Below are 22,528 nucleotides of genomic sequence, written 5' to 3'. Positions count from 1 at the left end.
TCTGGAGGAAGGAAGCATAATGTCCTCTAAGCTAGTCTAAGTGCGCCCAGAGTATGCCACTCCACATGTTGGTTCAATCCTTTGTCCACTGTCTTGGACATCCAAATCCACCTTTCCTCTCTCATTGTCAGTAGGCGATCCACATCTTGTCTGCATCTAAAGCTTTTAACCACCCCTAGGACAAACCATTTCATTAGTGGCATGTGCCATGCCTACATAATGGTCAACTAAAGGGACATTAGCCACTTTGCATCGTATCCTTGATGTTGAATTATTTACTTTTTCATTTCTTGGGTAGTTTTTCCAATGTAATATAATGCACAAGGACATTGAATACAGTAAATAATTTTTGGGGAATAGCAGTTAAAATCTTGTCTCAAAACCCATGACTTCTAATTCAATACACAGGATTTCACTACAATTGTAGTGGCACACACTGAACAATCACACGGGTAATGCTCCACAACTGGCTTTAAGCCCCAAAGTTGATTCAGTGACAGGTTCTGGTTCGTTATAAGCCCTCACCCGGTGATTGCTTAAAAGTTCACCTCTCTTGAAGGCAAACCTAGATCTTTCCCACTTGGTCTGGGTCTTGTCTAATAGATGCCAATTTTTTTAAATGGTCTTTATCATGTTTAACTCTGTGCCAAAGGTAGTTTCACAGGTTAATCTAATCTGTTGTCTATTTTTAACTTGCAGCAAAGAATCTCAATCGTAGTACCAGGCTCGTTTCACAAGGTGATATATAGCTACCCTCTCGTCGTCAATTTAGGCATTAAGACTTTGGCTTCAGCAAATAAATCATCCCTTTTGGTACAGTTGCATTTCATCCTCAAACTGTCCAAAAGGGAGATTATCTCTCCAGTTTCTTGGGTGATGGATGTGTATTTTAAAAGTGTATTCCTGGCCATAGGATTAGTATAAGAGTCTATGCACAGTAAACCATGGTCATTCGAAATTTTCATATCCAAAATGTTTATTGAATGGTTGTTGCATTCAATGGTAAATTATAAGTTAGTATCCTGTGTATTAATCCAATTTAGAAACTCGATTCAGTTGTGGAACCATGTCAATACGTTAAAACTTCATCCATATATCTTAGCCCTTTTTTAACATGGTGGCCCAAAAGGGTATTGTTACAGATGCATTTTTCTTCACACGTGGAGACATAAAAGGTTAGCTCAGTCTGGGGTAAAAATTTCCCCCATCGCAGCGCCATTTATTTGAGCTAGAATTCTCCATTGAAGAAGAAATAGTTCAGTTCGAAAGCAATCCTTGCACAATTGCGATGAAACTAGTTGGTACCTTGTGTGGTCGTGATCTAAACTCTAGTGTTCTTTCAATCCCTAACAATGCCTCAGGTTGGGGAACGTTAGTATCAAGACTTTCTATGTTACAAGAATGACACAATTGGCATCAAAGCCTAAACCTGCTACTCGTGTGATTACCGCAAGGCTATCTCTAGTGTACGACCTAGTATGTGGAACAGTTTTATGACAAAATCGGTATACTGGGCCAAAGGTTGTAATATGGATCCTGCAACCAACTATGGGTCGGATATGAGAGTGTTTCTCATCCTTGTAGATTTTGGGAAGCATATAAAAACGCTAGTGGGGTGAAGTACTTTTTATTTAGATAATCAAATTATTTTTTGGCTAAGCCAAAGGCCACTGAGGCCCAGTCTAGTCACATTGGCAATCTCATTTTGAATGGAAGTGGTGGGATCTTTTGAGAGTCTCAAATAGAAGTGTGGATTTTACAACTGTCTCTGCACCTCTGCGTCGTAATCTGTGTTGTCCTGTACAATAAAACTGCCGCCCTTATTCTTAGTTTTGATTATTTTTCTATGGTTTGCCTGGGTGGTCCAAGCCTCATTCTGTGTCTTTGTAAAGTTGAATTTTACCTATTTTAGTTTTTTTAATTTTATTTCTTCCACCTCAGTTAAGATCAGATTTTCAAAATGTAACCGCTTCTTAGGCATCAAATTAGCCGGTGTAAAAAAAGTGGAAGGGCAATGTAGACCTGTAGTGTCTGCTTAGGATGGTCTGTGTTGTAGCATAAAAAGATTAGTCTTAAAGTTTGAAAGAACGTATAAAGCTAAATCTGTGTTAAAAAGGGGTATTTTCAAGTTCTTATTGATGGTATCACAGTCTAAAACACGTAATACTGATTCTGGGTTTGTCTGAACCCTGGTGTGTATTGGTTCCTAAACCATCCTTGCCTTCTGTTTTTTACTCGGCCTCGTTGGGGTCTTTAGCTCCGTTGTAAACAACGTTTGGTTAGAGATGGATGGACCTGGTACAAATCCAGGATAAGTTGCCCCACCTGCAGTACTGTCACTATCTGAGCCTGAAAAGGCAATATCGGAAAAAGTAAGTCATTTTTGGACTCCCCTGTATTGTCAGGGTCTTGTTGGTAAAACACTTTTCTAAGTTGAGGGTACCTGTGTCTCTATTGTACCTTCTTATATCTTGTTGTAGTTTATTCGTTTTCTTGAAGATGCTGGTTCTGTGAAACTCAAAAGACCTATAGTTGATGGACGAAATGCAGAACCAATCCAAACATTCACCCCTAGTCAAGAGATCTGGGTTAAAGCCATCATTCTTTTGCTCACCATGACACCCCAGTTTAGAACTGGCCATATGCAAATCAGTCTTGACCCTGTGCCTCATGGGAACAGTCCAGCCCGAACTGCCACACCTGGTCCTCCCTGGACCGAAAACAAGCTTCCTGGGACCGGTTTCGGGGTTTCACCTCCTCAGCCAGGATAGAAAATAACTATAATGCAACATTAAATGGGCAGTTCAGCACCCAGTCGAATCCTGACTAATAATAATTCTGTGCAAAGCTAATCAAGGCCCCAATGAACCCATGGATGCCTTCTACTCCTGTCTCTGAGGAATAAGCAGCACCTCTAAGTTGGACAACGTGGTTGAAGAAATAAGGGCAGAACAAATTAAAGGCTGCGGCTCACTGCAACAATGCATCAATCCAAAAAGAAACTAGCAGCCATGCTTATCCTTGGCAGATCTCATGAACTGGCAAAAGATGAAAGCTTTCCTGGCTCGTCTGCTCATTACTATATTGTAACTTTATCTGAAGAAGGTGTGGCTGTTTGCAGGTTAACCCTCAAAAGACCCAGCTGTGTGTGATTAAAGTGGGACCCCCCACCCATCCATACAGAGACTGACTAGCAAAAGGCTATATCTGTTCAGCTGGCGGAAAAGCAAATAATTTCACAAAGGTGTGCTGTTTATTCATCAGCAAGAAGGTGTATCCGGGAAGTTGGCAGTCTCCTTCCAAGAAGGAAGCCTGGTGCATACACAGAATCCAGTCCAAAGAGGCACCAGGAAGACGAAGAATCCACCTTCAGTGAGGAGCAAGTTAACAGTGTATCTTCCCTGGTAGGCAGACCAGTTCAAAAGCAATGCTCCCAGTGCAGCAAACTGGATATCCAAGGTTGAAAGCAATGCTTCCAACCATGATGCAAAGTAAACATTTAAGGATTTTGAATAAATGCCTAATTGAGAGACTGTAAAAACTTCCGGCCTTGTCCAGTGCTCAAAATCACACTTACCAAAGCCTGCACATTTAGCAGCACATGTCCACTGAACATTGCAGGCATGTTCTATGTAAGAGTGCATTGTCGTACAGTGTTGTGGAGTAGTTTAGAGGCTGTTGCATAGAGTGAAGTAGATTGTCGTAGAGTGCAGTGGCATAGAGTGGTGTGGAGTGGCACAGATTGAAGGACCTCACCTTACGCTAATGGCGGTTGACATAGCTGTAGATATCAACTGAGCACAATAGTTTTCAAAAATTGAGTTCAAATTGGGATATCAACTTAAGTTACATAAAAACTAAAAGTATGTAATCCCCTCAATTTTGGCATCTTGAGTACAACAGTGCTGTATCAGCAATGCATCCGAGGTACTATTGATAGAGCGCGCGAGGCCACCCGACCAATAGTTTTCGCCGTTTTCCGGCTTCAGGGCCCATATACTTTCAAATCACCATATACATCGATCAGGTGACTTCACGAGCTCTACCAATTTGTGTGTGTTCTCCCTACTAATAATTTTCAATGCACCCGACTTACCATCCACCGATGCGGGTACCTAATGACCACAATGAATCAGGGAGCTAGCTGTAAAAGAAAAGGCAGCAAAATACAAACCCAACCAATAACATTCAAAATACTATTGAAATGACCACGGACAACTGGAAGTTTTAAAATGTTTATCTAAAGTTCATTATTTTCTTGCATGAGGTACAGTAAAATAAAGCAATCAATAACCAAGATAACGTAAATTATATAGGCATGAAGAAATAATGACAGGGTAATCATTCAAATGTAATATGGTATGTAGATGGGAAAAATACTATAAAATCTCAGAAATGTTTAAGCATGGACAGTTTATGCATGGATAACTATAGGAGGGCCTATAAAGAGTAACACGCTTCACTTAAGGTGAATGGGCCTTTGAACAATCTAGGCAATGAAGTTCTAGACCAAATCAGAAAATTACAAACTGCAATGCAAAATATAATCTCTATCAAATGAGAAGACATAGGAACAAACTTATGAAAAATATGTAATTGACTTTCAATAGTTGCGGAAAGGCATGGAAAATATAACATATGCAATGATGAACTTTATTAAAGCAAAAGTTAGAAATTCAGAAGGTGCAAGATTTTAAGAGTTTCAGAGCAATATTTACCTAGAATGGTGTGGAAACCAAACCCTGGCCACGGGTCAGTTAAGGACAGGAAACCCTCAAGGAAGGATACCCCTCAAAGGACAGCAGGTGCAGAATGGACACCCAGGACAGGACAGGATACCCTCGGAATAGGAATCAGGACAGGACCCTCAGGACAGGACAGCAAACCCTCAGGACAGGACCGCTCAGGACAGGACCGCACCCGCAGTTTGGAAGCAACGCCTGCGCTCCACCCGCTCTGCAGTTATCGATCAAGACCCCGATTGGGTCAGCGAACTCCCAGTAAAGTGCTTCACCAGCACTTTAAGGTTCAGTAGAACCTCAGTCTATGGTCAAATTCGGACAGAGTGCTTCGCAGCGCTCTGTATCTTCAGTCACCTATTGAGTGCGTTGGGTCAGTGACAGGTCAGCTAAACCAGACAAGTCGGACGGCTCCCCAGGGGAACCCAGGGTAGATATACAGTTTGGGGACAGCGTACCACCCCCCAATGTTGCAAAGTGTCAGAATCCCTTAATTTCGATTGGTCCTAAGGTAGGATTTGGGTAACACACCAATCACGACATAGCGCTTCAAGCCTACATTTGCATAATAGGGTACCGCCTAACTAGATTGGGGTTCTCATGAGAACTGGTGCAGAAGTACAATGGCAACTTTAACATTGTTGCTCTGTGAGCACATATGATTGGTTCAGCCGAGTTTTCGGGTCGTTCTCAGGAGCATCTTGCTCATCACTGCCAACTGGCTGCGTTCCATCAGTCAAGGTCTGTTTAGGCCTCGGCAAGTCGCGCAGGCGCAGAAGAGACCTCCAAGATGGTTCCCGGCACAGACAAACCCCATTCCCCGCGGTACATAAAAAGTAAGCGAAAAACAAATTAATACATAATAATGTCATTATGAAAACACATCACAGGATTTATACTTTTGACTCATCATCAAGAAATAAAAAAACTATTGCATTTAAATGTTAGCTACATTGACACAGTCACAAGAGCAGTGGCACGAGCAGTACCACATGATAAGCACAGCTATGAATTACGCATACGCATAACTTTCCCTCCACTTCTGCAGACGCGTCAGGACACGTGAGTGTGGCTGACGCATGCGCAGTAACTAAATACAAGCGGCGGCCATTTTAGATGACTCGAGTAAATTATTTTAGTAAAACACATGTGCAAGCTTCACGATCCTTATCTAAACTAAACATAAATGTTAGTAGAACATACACTTGTTACCGTATTACACATAAACGAGGTTCTTGACTTCGGCAAGCCGCAAAATATGCAAAGCTTTGCTTCATCAATCCCCTCTTTGATGATATTTACTATCATCACAAATTATAATGGAACCAGATGCCAACTTTCTTTCACACTTTATAAAGTTCTATCTCTTCCAGCAACCGTTCTAACTTTTCTCTCTCAGTTTTAGTAGGGTGAGAAGTCTTCACCTTTTTGTATATCTGATCATTCACTTCCTCTAATTCAATCTCATCCACACTTCGTTTCACTCCTCTTGCATTTACCTCGTGCTTTTTGGTGCGCTTGCGGTATTTACAGCACAAGAAAATGGAAAGTATAATAAGACCTATAATACCAATTGGCATCAGAATTTTGAACAATAAGCTTTTACCTATGCTAGCAAGCCAATGACCTACATTTGAGAGACCATCTACCAGTCTCTTCCAGGCACTATCAACCTCGAGTGGTTTGAGTTCTTTTGCCAAATTAGTAATGTTTTTCACATATCTTTTGATCTGTACACTTTTATCCGGAATATAAGTGCAACAATGTTGCGCCTTCAACATCCGGCAGACTCCGCCCTCTTTCGCTAATAAGGTGTCAAGAGCAAGTCGATTCTGCAAAACCATTGATCTGATCGCAACCATTTCAGTATTGACCAGCAGAAATCCATGAGCTGTTTCAGTAGACAGCACATCTACTATAGTAGACAATTTGCAAATTCTGTGAGTGTTCAGAACCACTCCCACTCCAGGTATCAGTGCACTGAAAATACTACCCATAATTTCACCTATACTTTCTCTTTTACTACGCACTAAGCCATTAGTATCTTCATTGCTTCCAGCTTTCCCATTCACATGGTATATTTTCGGGAAGACAATACCAAAGTAGCAGCTTCCATACCAGTGATCCGGCAATTTGAAATAAGCCTTGTCTCCACAAATATAATAAATTCCAGGAAACACAGGCTCTGACCCATTTTTGAAACCCCAACCTCCAATTACCTTGTAATTATGTTCGCATTCACTGGAACCAATGAAAACATTATTATAATAGCTAGTCTTCTCGCGGTGAAGACATAGCTTGCCTTTCTTTTCAAAATCCAGCAACAGAGCAGGACCCGCTCCACCAGATGAGGTGCCTTCCATGTTCTCTGCCCACTTTGGCTTTTTCTGACTTTCGTCATTAGCCTTCTTTTAAATTTTAATTCTTCTTTTCTCTGCCATGTTCAGGAACATCTTTTCCTGCTCACGCAAAGAACAAGTCAAGTTATCTCTGTGTGCGTCTGCGATGTCAATGTTACCTATAGTCAGAAAGTAGTCTCCCATATATCTTATGGTGTCACTTTTGGTATGTACAGGATTCAAGTTCCCACGTATAGGAAGTTCAGAAAAGATCACGTCATTGTTAGAGTAATAGTACTGTAACGGTCCCCTTTTGTAAAATAAACTAGCTAAAATGCTACAGGAGATTCCATATGTCAATGGCAGGTGATGGTATGTCACGCCTTCAGCCACAGAAGTAGGTAGCTTCATGCAGACATAGCAATCTTCAATTTCCATAGTCTCTACATAGTGTATTAACAAGTTTGCGAAAACATTTAAGTGTGTCTTGTTCTTAACTCCATGATAATGTAGTCCTCCCTCATCTGATGCTTCTAAGTTTTGTTTTGTTTGTCTCAGGGCTCTTTCATGTCTTGCTACACTCTGTGTTGTTAGCTCCTCACTGTCAGTATTTACAACTTCAGTAGGGACAATGTTAGTATCTTTACTTACAGCAAAGGGAATTAAAATTGTTAGTCCTATCCAGATAACTATCAGTACTACTACACTACATATACACACCTTGCAACACGTCTTAAAACGGCTGCAACTAGGTCTACCATTCACTGTTGAATCAGACATTTTGGCTCAGAAGGAGTTTCTCGACCCCTCTTTTTGGCTTTACACAACTAGCTTACTTTGTGCAAATTCACGGTGGTTCGTCTTCTTCTTCAGCTGAGTACTCAGGGACGGGCTCTCCGTCGCTCACGTCAGTTATATCAAGATCTTCAAGTTCTTCCAAAACCAGTGTCCATTCAGGAGACTTGTATTTCTTGTTTTGTCTTTTTAATCGTTCACTCCTTCTTTTGCTAGAGTTTTCTTCTTGCTCTGCTATCCGTGCACTTCTCCTTGCTTCTGCACGTTTCTCTTCCACCGTCTTTATCCTTAGCCTTAGTCTCTTTATGAACCTAGGCTCAAGGTTGTTTCTTTTCTTTAGTCTCTTAGTTGGTACTTGGACTTCACCTTCTTCTCTTATCCTCTTGTTCTCTTTAGCTTGTGGCAATTCTTCTCCACTTTCTTCTTCTACTTCCCCTATCTGGCTAGTTCCAGGGCTAGCATCAAATTCTTCTGCCTGGTTGCTAATCTGGCCTTGTTCAGGAATATTTTGTTTTTGGCTTTCGATTGTCTCTGTTTCTGTTTCTGTTTCCTGAACCCGTTCTTCTAACCCTCTCTGATCCTGTTCAAGCACTTCGATCTCTTGATTTTCTTCTGCTCGAACTATCACTCTATTTCTAGTCTCTCCCTTATCTGCATCAGGTGTTAGCGGTGGTGTATCGAACACCTGTTCTGTCCCTGTCTGACCTTCTCCTTCCTCAGTTTTGATGTGAATCTCAAGCGGCTGAGGTTCTTCGCCTGTGCCTTGCTTTTCCTGGCTAATCCACTCTCTACCTTCACACAGTCGTTCTCTTGTTCTGATGGGATCTTCGGTCAGATCAATCATCGGTATCCATTCTTCTGGCCATATGCTTGGCAGCTCGTCTTCAGCTACTCCTGGCTCAGTTTCCTGGACCTCTTCAGCAGGCTGGATTCTTGGCAGTTCGTAGTCAACTACTCCTGGGCCAACGTCTGCTGTTCCTGTAGCCTGACTGGTGCTGGGCTGCTCGTTGTCAGCTGCTTCTGGACTGGCTCCTGCAGGGTCCTCTGCTGGTTGCCCTTCTTCTGCAAATTCTTTGTCTGGTAATACCTTCTGGGTGTGTCCAGCGTGGATCCACTGGGGAACATCTGCGACCTTCACTGCAGTGGTTGTTACCAGGATTACTTGGCGTTTCTTTCCCCACCTTGGTGCCAGACAGCTTGATCGAGTGTGCTTCTTTATTTTGACCCAGTCTCCTGGAACCAGGCTGTGGAGAGGAGTCGTTGGATTGAGGATGCCGTCGTCTCCAATCTGGCGAGAGATAGAACGCACTTGGTCACCCAATCTTCTGCAGTATTCAAGCACCAAATCATCAGTAATACTCAACAGTTTGCTTCCTGGCACCCATGCTTGTCTCATTACTCTTCCCATAATGATTTCATGGGGACTTAGGCCTGTCTTGCGGTCAGGAACACTTCTCAGTCCCATCAGGACCAGGGGCAGGGCCTTCACCCAGGTCATGCCAGTAGCATTTGTCAGCTTTGCTAGCCTGTTTTTGATAGTTCCATTTACTTGTTCCACTATTCCAGAAGCCTCTGGGTGGTATGCACAATGCAGTTTCTGCCTTATTCCAAAGGCCTTACAGAGTTCAGCCAGTATTTCATTCTGGAAATGTCCACCCTTATCTGATTCAATAATGTATGGTATTCCGAATCTAGGTATCAGTTCTTTTAGTAAACACTTCGCTACTGTCAGTGCGTCACTTTTGGGAGTAGGGTAAGCTTCTACCCATTTCGAGAATACGCACACAATGACAAGGACATATCGCTTTCCTTCACAACGGGGCATGGTGATGAAATCAGTCTGTATTTTTATAAAGGGACCCCCTGATCTCCCAATTTTGCTCAGTTCAACCATTGTCCTCTTGCCTGGGTTCATCTGTTGACATGACAGGCACCTCTGGCAGAGGGACTCTGCTACCTTCCTGAACTTTTTACTGTACCAAGTCTGTTGAAATACCAGAATCATGGCATCCCTACCAATGTGTGATCCTTCGTGTATTAATCTTGCCATTGTGCCAAGCAAGTGTCGGGGTAACACAGGCATACCAGTTGGGCCCAAAATCACACCATCCACACGTCTCGGTCTACACCCATCCTCCTTCCATTTCTCTCTTTCTTGCCAAGGAGCCGATTCCTGCCACTCTCTCACTTCATCCCAAGTAGGCACTTCCTCAAACACCTGAAGCTGGCAGCTGGTTCCTGGTCCCCCTCGTTTTGGATTTACAATATACCGATCTTTGGCGCACCATTGGGCCACTCGATCAGCATAATCGTTTCCCAGTGATACTTTGTCCATGCTCTTTTTATGAGCAGCACATTTTACCACTGCCAGTTCTTTGGGCAACTGGATGGCCTCTAAAAGGTCATGAACAACCTTTGCATTCCGAATGGGAGTACCTGAGGAAGTCATAAATTCCCTCTGTAGCCATAATTGGCCAAAGTCATGCACAACTCCATAACAGTACTGACTGTCAGTATACACTGTTATGCGTAAGTCCTTCCCAATTTTGCAAGCTTTTATCATAGCAATCAATTCGGCTACTTGTGCAGACTTGATGCTATATAGGTAACCTGCTTCTTCAATTTTTGTAAAAGAGACTACTGCATAAGCAGCACTCAGGCCTCCTAGTTCATGTCTTAGACAGGAACCATCCACAAATAGTTCTTTATCATGTTCAGGCAATGGCGTTTCTTTTATGTCTGGGCGTGGTTTAGTACTGAACTCTGTCAGGTCAATGCAGTCATGTTCATCATCATCCCCACCTTCCATTTCCAAGGGGTCGGGGAGCAAAGTGGCAGGGTTCAGAATACCGCACCTGACAATGCTTACATTTGCTGCACCCACAAGAATCCTCTCGTATTTAGTCAGCCGACTAGGGGTGAGATACTGCGTTTTAGTTCTGGTCAATAGAATTACTACTCCATGCGAAACATACACAGTCACAGGATGTCCCATGACAATGGACTCGCTCTGTTCCAAACTTGCACAAGTAGCAGCTACTGCTTTCAGACAGCCTGGTAACCCAGCAGCTACTGGGTCCAAAGTGGCAGAGAAATAGGCCACAGGCCTTCTGGTCGTGCCATGTTCTTGAGTCAGGACTGACAATGCGCAATTATCGCGAGTGTCACAGAATAAGGCAAATTCTTTGGAATAATCAGGCATTCCCAGCGCAGGGGCTGTACACAGACAGTTTTTCAGTCTTGTGAAAGCCATTAGGCTTTCATCGTCCCACTCTACAATATCTGGCATTCCTCTCGTGGTCATTTTTATCAAAGGCCTGGCTAAGGCTGCAAATCCCAGAATCCACTGCCTACAGTAGCCTAGTACACCCAGGAACATTCTGACATCTTTTTGAGTACGGGGCAACAGCATCTTTTGAATTATTCTCACTCTTTCTGATGTGACTTTTCTGACACCCTTTTCTATCTGGTGTCCTAGATATTTCACTGATTTTGCACAGAACTGTAGTTTGTCAGGGGCCACTTTATGCCCTTTCTCACACAGATGATTTAGGAGGGCAATGGTGTCAACTACACAGTCCCTATGACTTTTAGACGCCACTAGAAGGTCGTCTATGTACTGCACTAACACAGAGTTCCCAGGTAAGATCAAAGTCTCTAGACATTTTTTCAAGATCTGATTAAAGATAGAGGGGCTCTCTGTATACCCTTGAGGGACCCGGTTCCAACAATACACGTGACCCTCGAAGGCAAAAGAGAAAAGAAATTTGCTGTCGGGGTGCAGGGGTATCGAAAAGAATGCATGACACAAATCAATCACAGTGAACCACTCAGCATCCCAAGGAATCTGGTACAGAATCACTGCAGGGTTCGGGACAATAGGGCAGCAAGGAACTACAATTTTGTTTACCTTTCTCAGGTCTTGCACTACCCTATACTTGCCGCTAGGCTTCTTGATGCCCATAATCGGTGAGTTGCATGGGCTGCTCATTACTTCCTGTATGATGTCTCCTTCTAATAATTTTTGAATTTCCAAAGTGACACCTGCTTTCACTTCAGCATTCATTCGGTAGGGCCTAGTGTTAGGATATACTGCATTGTCCTTGATGGCTATCTGTATGGGATCCACATCTTTCATCAACCCCACATCCTTCCCAGTGAAATCCCACACCTCTGGCTTAACTGCTTCCTGGAGTTCTTGGGGCAAGTCCTGCAGGGTCAATCTTTTAATTTCTGAGTCAGGTCTAAGTAACAATAGTTTATAAATGCCATCTTCATCTGGGGTCTGTATTTCAACACCCTTTGGTGTGCAAAAGATGGTACAGTTCATTTTGCACAGAAAATCACGACCCAGTAAATTCACTGGACTGGTGTCACAGACGACAAATCTATGCATCTGTTTAAAATTTCCAATTGAAATCTCCATTGGTTCGGTAACAGGAGTACTAATCAATTGATTAGATACACCCACTACTTGGATATTTTCTCCCGAGAGGGGTAGGTTTGGAACGTCCACTGTTCTTACAGTAGAACGGGTAGCGCCAGTGTCCAACAGAAAGGTGACATCATTTCCGTCTACCTTTCCTTCAATGTATGGTCCAGACTGGTCTACCGGCAAGGAAGCGCCAAGTACGCACTCCTCGTCCTCCCCTCTCAGGCCCCGTCAGTCCTGATCATTACAAAGGAAGGTATCATTTAGCAGATACTGCGAAGTTGCTGTATTTCTGTTCTCACCGCTTTCCCAAACTTCTATCTCCTCACCCTCTGCTTGCTTTCCCCTGTATACCTGCTTGGGTGCTCGAGGCACCTGAACTGTTTTTACCTGGGGTTGAGTCTTTCTTGGCCTTTCTTTCTGCGTCTGTGGATTTAAATCAGGAGTATTTGCATTATCATTCATTAATTGAGGACACTCGTTACGCCAGTGTCCAATTTCGCCGCACTGATGGCAGGGAAATTTCTTCATAGCCTCTTCCCTGCTAAATTTTGGCCGGGGCTTTCCTCCACCCCCTCCCCCAGGACTTTTGTTCTCAGCATTTTTAACCATGTTACTCAATTGTTTTTCCTGCTGTTCTGCGAGCTTCACCTGAGCCCACATCACCTTTTCCTTAAGGGCCTTTTTCTTTTCTGCCATCTCGTCCTCGCAGTACTTAGCGTACCGCAGGACCTCATCCATTTTCTTTGTATGCCAGCAGATTTTATTATCTTTTATCCACTGGCAAATTTCAGGTCTTAAACCATTTACAAACCTGTAAATAAAGTGCGTCATGTCCTTCAAATCGATGTTATCAATACCACTGTATGTTTTAAATACCTGCAATAACCTCTCATAGAAGGAGTGCACTGTCTCGTCCCTTTCCTGTGTTGTTCTATCTATTTTTGTCCAATCCGTCTCCTTTGCGGGCACCTTTTCTTTCAAATGCTGAATTACCTGCTCATATTTTCGCATGACATCCTTTGATGGCTCCCCTGTTTCCTTATTTCTTGGGTACTCCTCACTGGGCCAGTCTATGGCTATTTTACACTGGGTCCATAAATCTACTGGAACCACAATGTCGAAAAACCCATCCAGGTCTTTCCACAGACATTTCTGTACCTTCACGAACCTCTCCACCTGCCTGTACCAGTCAACTGGCTTCTCTCGTAATTTTGGAAAATCGTTCGTGAAGGACACAATATCCTGCCTAGACCAGGGGACATGCACATATTTCCCTCCTGGAACTTCGCGCATGGGGCATAACTGCTCAGGTTTTTCTACCTCCCTTAAAGTAAATTCAGGAGTCACTTGTCGGGAGCGAACCTCTTCCCTCTTTTTCGCCCACCTGCTTCTCCATCTTTCCACATCTCCCCATTTCTGCAGTACCCCCATTAATTCTTTAATCTGCAGCTTTTTCCCCACCACATTCAGGTGCTCTATATCTTTGTCTGAGAAGTCTGCTCTGTACGGTTTCTGTAAGGGCTTGGATTTTGAGATATCTACCCCCATACTAACTGCTGTTTCGCTCAGTTTTTCGTGGAGCACTCTGGTGTTCCTTGTAAAGCTTTTACATATGAACGACAATTCTTCTTCAGAGTAAGTGTTCAATCGATCCAACCCCACATTTCCTGCCATTAATTCTTCTATTTCTACCCTCAGTTTGTAGAGGTCTAAAGGTTTCGTTTGCGGAGTCTGTTTCTCTAATTCACGACTCCAACTCTCAATTTCATCTGGAGTTACCAGAGAGACATTCCTAGTACCTGTTGCTGATTCTAATTTAATCTCTTTCGCATTAAAAGGGTTATACCTCTGCTGCATTCCCTTTCCGGTCGGTTTGTTTGGCAAGTCCAAGAACGCAACTTCAGACTCGCACTCACTGGAATGATCATCTATGATTATCGGTTCCTGTCTCGGGGTTGCCATGACTGGGGTCATAACTGGAGTAATCGGATTTCCCTGACCATTTCCGTATAACGGGACCACCGGTCCAATAGTTACTGGAATAGTCAATGCCTCAGGACTGGTATTTAACTGGGAGATTTTCTGAATTATTTCTGTCCTTTGTCTAGCTAGAGCCTCTTGCTCTTTTTCCACTAGTATCCTTCTTAAAGTCGTGTCCTGTAATATCTGTGGGGTCAAGGGAGGAGTAAAACTCGGGGCAGTAGGATGCGTTTCACTTGGTCCCCCACCATAATTTGGTTTCGGAAATAAAGTTCCAGTGTTAAAGGACCTGCGTTCTTCCCCATATGGAGGTTGAACAAAAGGCAGTCCTGAATTTGATGGTTTCTCTTCGCTTTCATACAAGGGTCTGGGGAAAAAAACTTTCGTACTTGAATATTTTTCTTCCTGGCTTGCGGGCACTTTGGGATATATATATCCCTTGTTTCCGCCGGTTCGGGTTTCTCAGGATAGGGCAATACTTGACCACCCCCTCCCAGTCCTAAGAATCTGTCTTCTTCCTTGAGGAAGTGGCGTCGGGGAGCATCTCCTACACTGGAAGGTCGGGTTCCCTCATTATAAGGTGGCGGACTTCTGGTACAAATGTCATCTAGCAATTCATCTGGTTCCCCCGGACCCCCCCAATGTTTACACTTTTCGGTGCTTTTCTCACCTGCTCCAACGTTATGACATGCCTGCATCATGGGAAACAGACCCTCAACAATCATGCTCTGCCTCCACTGTTTCATCCTTTTATCCCTGGACTCCTGTTTCTGCCTGGGGTACCACTTGGTCAAACCCTTGTCCATTCGGGGTCTTTCTCTTTCAAAAGCCTCAATCTCCCATTCCTCTAATGCCTCATACTGCGTTAGTCTTGGCCTGGGATGCAGTTCATTCATTCGGGTTCTTAAATTAAATAAGATCCTTCCATTGAAAGTACCATCTAACGGAAAGGCCAATACTCCGTCATCTTTTGTGTACTTCACCCAATTCTCCAACCACACACAGGTATTGTACCCTCGGTCAAACATCATAAATGAGGCAGGAGTATTAGGTGGTGGGACAAGAACACCTTCCCTAGATTTAATCGGTTTGTCCGTTTTAAAATAATTTTTCACTTTACTTACAAGGGACATTTTTCTCTTGGTTCCGTACATAATATCGTATCTATTAGTCTTCCACTGATCCCTTTCAAACCCTAGGTGCCTTGGATCAGGTCGAGTTCCTGTAGTCTGCGAGTGCCACATACGACTTCTGCGCTAAACTTTGTTTACAAACTACCTCCAATCAGAACGCGCTTCAGAAATTCGTGCAACCAATGGGTGCGCGACACTAAATAAGCTCCGCCAATGGGTGCGCGGCCCCTTCGTGAGACAGTTCCCACGCTCCGGCGCTCACCCCTCCTTTACAATTCCAGCTCCGCTACCCGCCCGCTGCTTCTACCAATCCCAGCGCGGCACAGAGTGACGTCAGAGGCGCTTCGCGACTGACTCCCTCCCTTCACAAGGTAACGGAAACTTTCTTTCTTTTAAAGTGCTCAGTGCTTGGTTATTTTACAACAAATACACATTCGCCACAGTGCTCAAGTGTCTAGACAGAGAAAGAATTGTTTTACTGCAAGTAAACTACTTCCATTTACTTTTCACTCGCTGCGGGCAGATCTCTTCCGCCTACCCTTCACTCTAGCATCGGTGAACCTGTTATTCCCCTAAACTCATCCACTTCTTTCCGGGATATATTCCGAGTTTAAGGTTTCTCAGCGGACCCCTCTGCTTTCACGTTAGCTCCGAGGAACCTGCTACTCTTCCGATGTGACCCTTACTAGGTTACGCCACTATGGGAATTTTGCCAATGAACCCCGTTACTGTCATTTATTCACACATGTATTCAGAAAAACCCTAGTTAGTGCTTCCCGGTTATCCTAACCTGCACCTAACTTTCCTCGAGCCTGTGACCTCAGGACAATGGATTCTATTCACCACTTGCCCTTTCAATTCCCCGGGGAGTTCGGACAACATGAAACGATACGGTTTACAAATGCATGGATTAGTACATATAGCAATATAAGAACAAGAATAATAACAATGCAAAAATTCATGAGTTTCAGCAGCGTATTCACAAGAGAATGATCAGGTCTCTTAGAACAGCCGCTCTTCTAGCAGCATCAATATACTAGCAGCTTCCGACTCAACTAGTCCAACTAATCCCTGCCTTACTCTCAACTAGTCCCTAACCATCCTCTGCTACCAGAAAAACTGATAGAGCGCGCGAGGCCACCCGACCAATAGTTTTCGCCGTTTTCCGGCTTCAGGGCCCATATACTTTCAAATCACCATATACATCGATCAGGTGACTTCACGAGCTCTACCAATTTGTGTGTTTTCTCCCTACTAATAATTTTCAATGCACCCGACTTACCATCCACCGATGCGGGTACCTAATGACCACAATGAATCAGGGAGCTAGCTGTAAAAGAAAAGGCAGCAAAATACAAACCCAACCAATAACATTCAAAATACTATTGAAATGACCACGGACAACTGGAAGTTTTAAAATGTTTATCTAAAGTTCATTATTTTCTTGCATGAGGTACAGTAAAATAAAGCAATCAATAACCAAGATAACGTAAATTATATAGGCATGAAGAAATAATGACAGGGTAATCATTCAAATGTAATATGGTATGTAGATGGGAAAAATACTATAAAATCTCAAATGTTTAAGCATGGACAGTTTATGCATGGATAACTATAGGAGGGCCTATAAAGAGTAACACGCTTCACTTAAGGTGAATGGGCCTTTGAACAATCTAGGCAATGAAGTTCTAGACCAAATCAGAAAATTACAAACTGCAATGCAAAATATAATCTCTATCAAATGAGAAGACATAGGAACAAACTTATGAAAAATATGTAATTGACTTTCAATAGTTGCGGAAAGGCATGGAAAATATAACATATGCAATGATGAACTTTATTAAAGCAAAAGTTAGAAATTCAGAAGGTGCAAGATTTTAAGAGTTTCAGAGCAATATTTACCTAGAATGGTGTGGAAACCAAACCCTGGCCACGGGTCAGTTAAGGACAGGAAACCCTCAAGGAAGGATACCCCTCAAAGGACAGCAGGTGCAGAATGGACACCCAGGACAGGACAGGATACCCTCGGAATAGGAATCAGGACAGGACCCTCAGGACAGGACAGCAAACCCTCAGGACAGGACCGCTCAGGACAGGACCGCTCAGGACAGGACCGCACCCGCAGTTTGGAAGCAACGCCTGCGCTCCACCCGCTCTGCAGTTATCGATCAAGACCCCGATTGGGTCAGCGAACTCCCAGTAAAGTGCTTCACCAGCACTTTAAGGTTCAGTAGAACCTCAGTCTATGGTCAAATTCGGACAGAGTGCTTCGCAGCGCTCTGTATCTTCAGTCACCTATTGAGTGCGTTGGGTCAGTGACAGGTCAGCTAAACCAGACAAGTCGGACGGCTCCCCAGGGGAACCCAGGGTAGATATACAGTTTGGGGACAGCGTACCACCCCCCAATGTTGCAAAGTGTCAGAATCCCTTAATTTCGATTGGTCCTAAGGTAGGATTTGGGTAACACACCAATCACGACATAGCGCTTCAAGCCTACATTTGCATAATAGGGTACCGCCTAACTAGATTGGGGTTCTCATGAGAACTGGTGCAGAAGTACAATGGCAACTTTAACATTGTTGCTCTGTGAGCACATATGATTGGTTCAGCCGAGTTTTCGGGTCGTTCTCAGGAGCATCTTGCTCATCACTGCCAACTGGCTGCGTTCCATCAGTCAAGGTCTGTTTAGGCCTCGGCAAGTCGCGCAGGCGCAGAAGAGACCTCCAAGATGGTTCCCGGGACAGACAAACCCCATTCCCCGCGGTACATAAAAAGTAAGCGAAAAACAAATTAATACATAATAATGTCATTATGAAAACACATCACAGGATTTATACTTTTGACTCATCATCAAGAAATAAAAAAACTATTGCATTTAAATGTTAGCTACATTGACACAGTCACAAGAGCAGTGGCACGAGCAGTACCACATGATAAGCACAGCTATGAATTACGCATACGCATAACTTTCCCTCCACTTCTGCAGACGCGTCAGGACACGTGAGATGTATGATCTTTATATTATATATATTATTATTATATTATATATATTATAATATAATATATTATATTATAAATATATAAAATATGATGGAGAGCGGTAATTTCTTCTGGTAGTTTCTCAATGCAAAACCCTCATGCTACCTCTAATTTACCGCTCAAAAGGTGTTGGGCCCTTCACACCATGTATTACCTTCAGGAGACTTTAAATAAAGATGAACAGTCAAAATACAATTATTATTGTAAGCCAATAAAGAGAGTTGTTGATTATTTTAAAGGGTTTTATTTTCTAGTCAAAAAGTTAATTTTTCTCTGACCCTTTATTCATTAGTAAAATATCAATTAGGTTACAGAATTTTGGAAAACAGGAAAAATATCAATAATACAGAACACATTACAGTCTGCATATAAGCATTACATGTAGTTATGAAAATGTGGCGCAAAATTTCAGTCACAATTCTTAAAGAGTTTCTAAGAAAAATAGTCTTGCAAAGCTAATCAATAATTAAATAGTTGGCAAAAAATCTCCCATTAAGAGAAATAAATGCATAAGACAAATAAATCTTTTAGACCTAATTAATTAGTCAAAACATGATAAAGTTTAGCATCTATCCTGATCCACTGCACTCTCTGTCTGTCTGTGTCTAAAGGGGAAAGCAGCCCGCCCTTCACAGGCCTCAAAGGAATGTGGCATAAAGTGCCAAGATATGACGTGGAAGCAAGAAACCTCCCCCTGACACTCCTCGGACGCAAGCCCGCCCTTCAGCAATCTCCCGGGACGTTTCTCGTACCTAACCCATAGAAGCCAGCTGAGCTGAGAAAAAAGAAGTGGTGGCTCCCATCCAGAGAGGACAGTATTTATACCATAATTATTGGCAGAGTACACAAAGATGTAACATTTTTCAGGAGAACCTTACGTGATTGGTCAGTCATAAAGGCATGAGGTCACACTTCCCTGACTCATTCTAAAAACCTGACTTCACTAGTCCTAACAAAAGAAGCATACATGAATAAATACATTTATAAACATTTGCAACATTTACTAGGAAAAATGTTTCAATCTAATTCATCCTTCTTCCTTCTCAGCGCAGTAGATGGATACTTTTAACTAACTGGTACATTGGCAGAATGACAAGAATGTGCAGTTCACGCTGTTCTTGTCATGAGGAAAGCTGCCACAGTCTGCGCATGCTCCCTTCTCATTAAATTGAAAGTCAAAGCCTTGATGGATTCACAGGCAGCCATGTTTTGTGTAGGCCCCAAAAATAAAACAAACACAAAGATAATATTAATTTCATGTAAATCAGTCCATTATGTGTCCCAAGTGCATTATTAATTCACACACATTATAAAAAGAGGTGTTATTAACTGAAAATGTTTATCAAAATATGCAACAAGTCAAAGTCTATTAAGACAGGAATAATACATTTAGTTTACATGGATGTGCTGGGAAGAGAGAAACACATTCTATTAAAAATCTTCAAAGGTAAAAAGGCCACTTTTTCTCTACATTGCAAAAAAAAACACATGTTAATTTAATTCAGCAAAAGCATTTTCAGTCTGAAGTGAATAGGCCTCACTTTTCATGTTTTTCATGTGCCATGTTTTTAACCTGCACCAAAATGTGCGTGGCAATTTAAATGCAGCCTGTCTGAAGCATAAAAAATAAAACAATGCATGACTGCAGATGAAATCTGCTCCATCACTATCAGGACGTGAAGGCGTGCTAAACGGGAGTGATGATATTCCAGTGTATGCAGCCACTAGCAAAGAACATCATGTTTGCACATATGTTATGGCATGGGCAAAGTGGGCTCTGGAGCACCCCGTTAACCCTTCCTAACTCCCTAGATTTATAAAATAATTGGTTTACTTTTTTTTTTGCTCAGTCATTCCTGCCCCTGCCTAAGAGAGTTAACAAAATATATATTTGTCATGCTGGTTAGTGCCTGCAAATGTTCTAACCTTTTAAAGTTTATATGCAGAGTTCAGCTGCACAGGTCTGTGCCTTTATTTTGTACTAGCAGCCGTCCCGACGTTGTCCGGGTATGAATTGCTGCCGGCCAGTAGTATATTGTTTTGTAGGATTTCGTTTTGATAGCATTTCTTATCTGTGACAGGCCTGTGAAACGCTTCGATTCACAGTGCACTGCTGATGCACTTAAGAGTGCGCGTTCAGTAGTGTGTGAACTAGAGTTTCCCTACTTGATTTTTCCTTGCAATATTATTTAGCGCAAACTCGACAACATGGCATGAGCACAATTTACATTACAGAAGAACACATTCATTTGTGGTAGGCACGGGGAGACAAAGCGATTTGCCTGGAATCCCAGGATGTTGAGCTGATGCCGAGATTCGAACGTAGCTCCCCAGCTCTAAAGTTCGCAATTCTAGAACTTGTGACGGGAGATGTCTAAAAGTGTATGGCGGGGCCGTCCATCAATGAGAGAACCTGTGCATTTTTCAGATCGGTGGTGAAAAAATCTGAGTATGTTGCTGGAGATGTGGGCCGCCATGCCACCAATGTACTTACCGGGGGAGGGTAAACGCCAATCATTCCGCAACTTTCTTTCCGCATACCATCACTCCGCACACTTTCATTACGAAAGTACCATGACTCCACAATGCCATTATAACGCATGTCATTACATTTTATATGCTTTACCACGCATACATTTACAACAAAATTCGTTGTAAATGCATCAATGGTAAAAGCATGTTTTTTAATGTTTGGATAAGGTAAGTATGGGTATAGGGGTATATGTTTTGGGGTACTGAGGTATATGTTTTGGGGTATTTGGGTATTTTAAGGGTTCAGATATAGTTTTGGGTTATGGGGTTGTGGTGGGGTAGGAGAAAGGGACTGGAGACCAGATCTAACACATGCTACAAAGATAGATACATCTCTAAACTGGCTGCCCTATGAAGCTAGAATTCAGCTAAAGATTGACTGCCTGTCCTACAAACCCTCCACTTCAAACCCCCCAACTATCTAGCACAAAAGCCTGAACTATCCGTAGGGGGTAGACAGTGTAGGAGTGAGAACACTCCACCTGAAACCTCAGATCTTTCGTAAAAGGAGAACATGCCAACGAGCTTTCTCCGGCTATGCACCAAAAATCTGGAAAACTCTTCCACCAGAAATTCATAGAATCTCCTCCAATATTGTTTTCAAATTGGAAGTAAAAAGATTCCTCTTGAATAAGTTCTTACCTAAATAAGATGTGCGATTGTCTGCTCTAATGGCATCGGACTTACTCCAGAATTGGATGTTAATCTTGTATATTATTATTACTTTTTTTTTTTCTTCCTCTTGTTGTCCCATTTGATCCTTTTCTATGTTATGTATCAGCTACCAGCCCATTCTTTGCTGACCCCAGTATTTGTAACTGGCCTTGTTATGTGAGCCCCATTTTATTAATTGGCTGTTTATATTCCAATTTGAGTCATGTAGTCATGTAGTGAACTGTTACCTTCCTTTCCCTCAAATTGTAAAGCGCTCTGATATCCTGCAGGATCAAGTTTGCGCTATATAAAACTTTATAAATAAAATAAATAAATACATCTGGAAAGATGAGGTTTAATTTTTATAAAGGACTTTTTCTTCTTGGTATTTAGTCTTTCCCGACTGGCTGCTGCAGGATCCGTGATGGTCTTGGGACTGGTGCCCGCTTCTGAGGGCTACTTACTCTGTGGATGTTTGTCGTGAGGTAAGTCCTCGCAGGGGGGGGCAGGAAGGTCCCTCCGGATCTTGGTGGAGACACACACAAAAAGGCAGAATCAGATATCTGTCCGATTTCACGTAAAACAAGGAGTCCAGGGAGTGAGGGAAACACCGGTGCTTTAGTGCTACTATACAGGAGTACTGTCTCGTGCACGGACGTGAAGGAAGTGTATTAGATGGGGGGGGTAAGTGGATGGTACAAGGAGACTCAGGAAGTGTGCTATACAAGTATTTACAGCGACACTAGTTTTTCTCTGCCATCCCGCTTCCCAACCCAGCTTGACACCCTTTGGCGTACCTGGGAGAGCCACACTCCTCCGTGAGTGTGGCTGGGTGGCTCGTGGTAACATTGGCCTCCAGGCGTCTCCTCCTCTTCAGCTTCG

The 22,528-nt window shown here is 42.9% G+C and overlaps 1 protein-coding gene across 13 annotated transcripts in view; it reads left to right on the top strand.

Moving 5' to 3' along the window:
• PPP1R13L (protein phosphatase 1 regulatory subunit 13 like) overlaps positions 1-22,528 on the top strand; it is a 1,016,088-nt gene that overhangs the window by 61,401 nt on the left and 932,159 nt on the right. For 3 of the 13 annotated variants that reach the window (XM_078660872.1, XM_078660880.1, XM_078660879.1), the window contains exon 2: positions 22,040-22,131. The exons of the other annotated variants lie outside the window; for them this stretch is intronic. The gene's annotated coding sequence lies outside the window, so the exon portion shown is untranslated. The remainder of the gene's footprint in view (positions 1-22,039; positions 22,132-22,528) is intronic. 13 annotated transcript variants of the gene reach the window in all.

This window comes from Lissotriton helveticus, chromosome 9, assembly GCF_964261635.1.
Source record: "Lissotriton helveticus chromosome 9, aLisHel1.1, whole genome shotgun sequence".
In the NCBI taxonomy this organism is placed as follows: Eukaryota; Metazoa; Chordata; class Amphibia; order Caudata; family Salamandridae; genus Lissotriton; species Lissotriton helveticus.
This window is presented reverse-complemented; position numbering and strand designations above follow the sequence as displayed.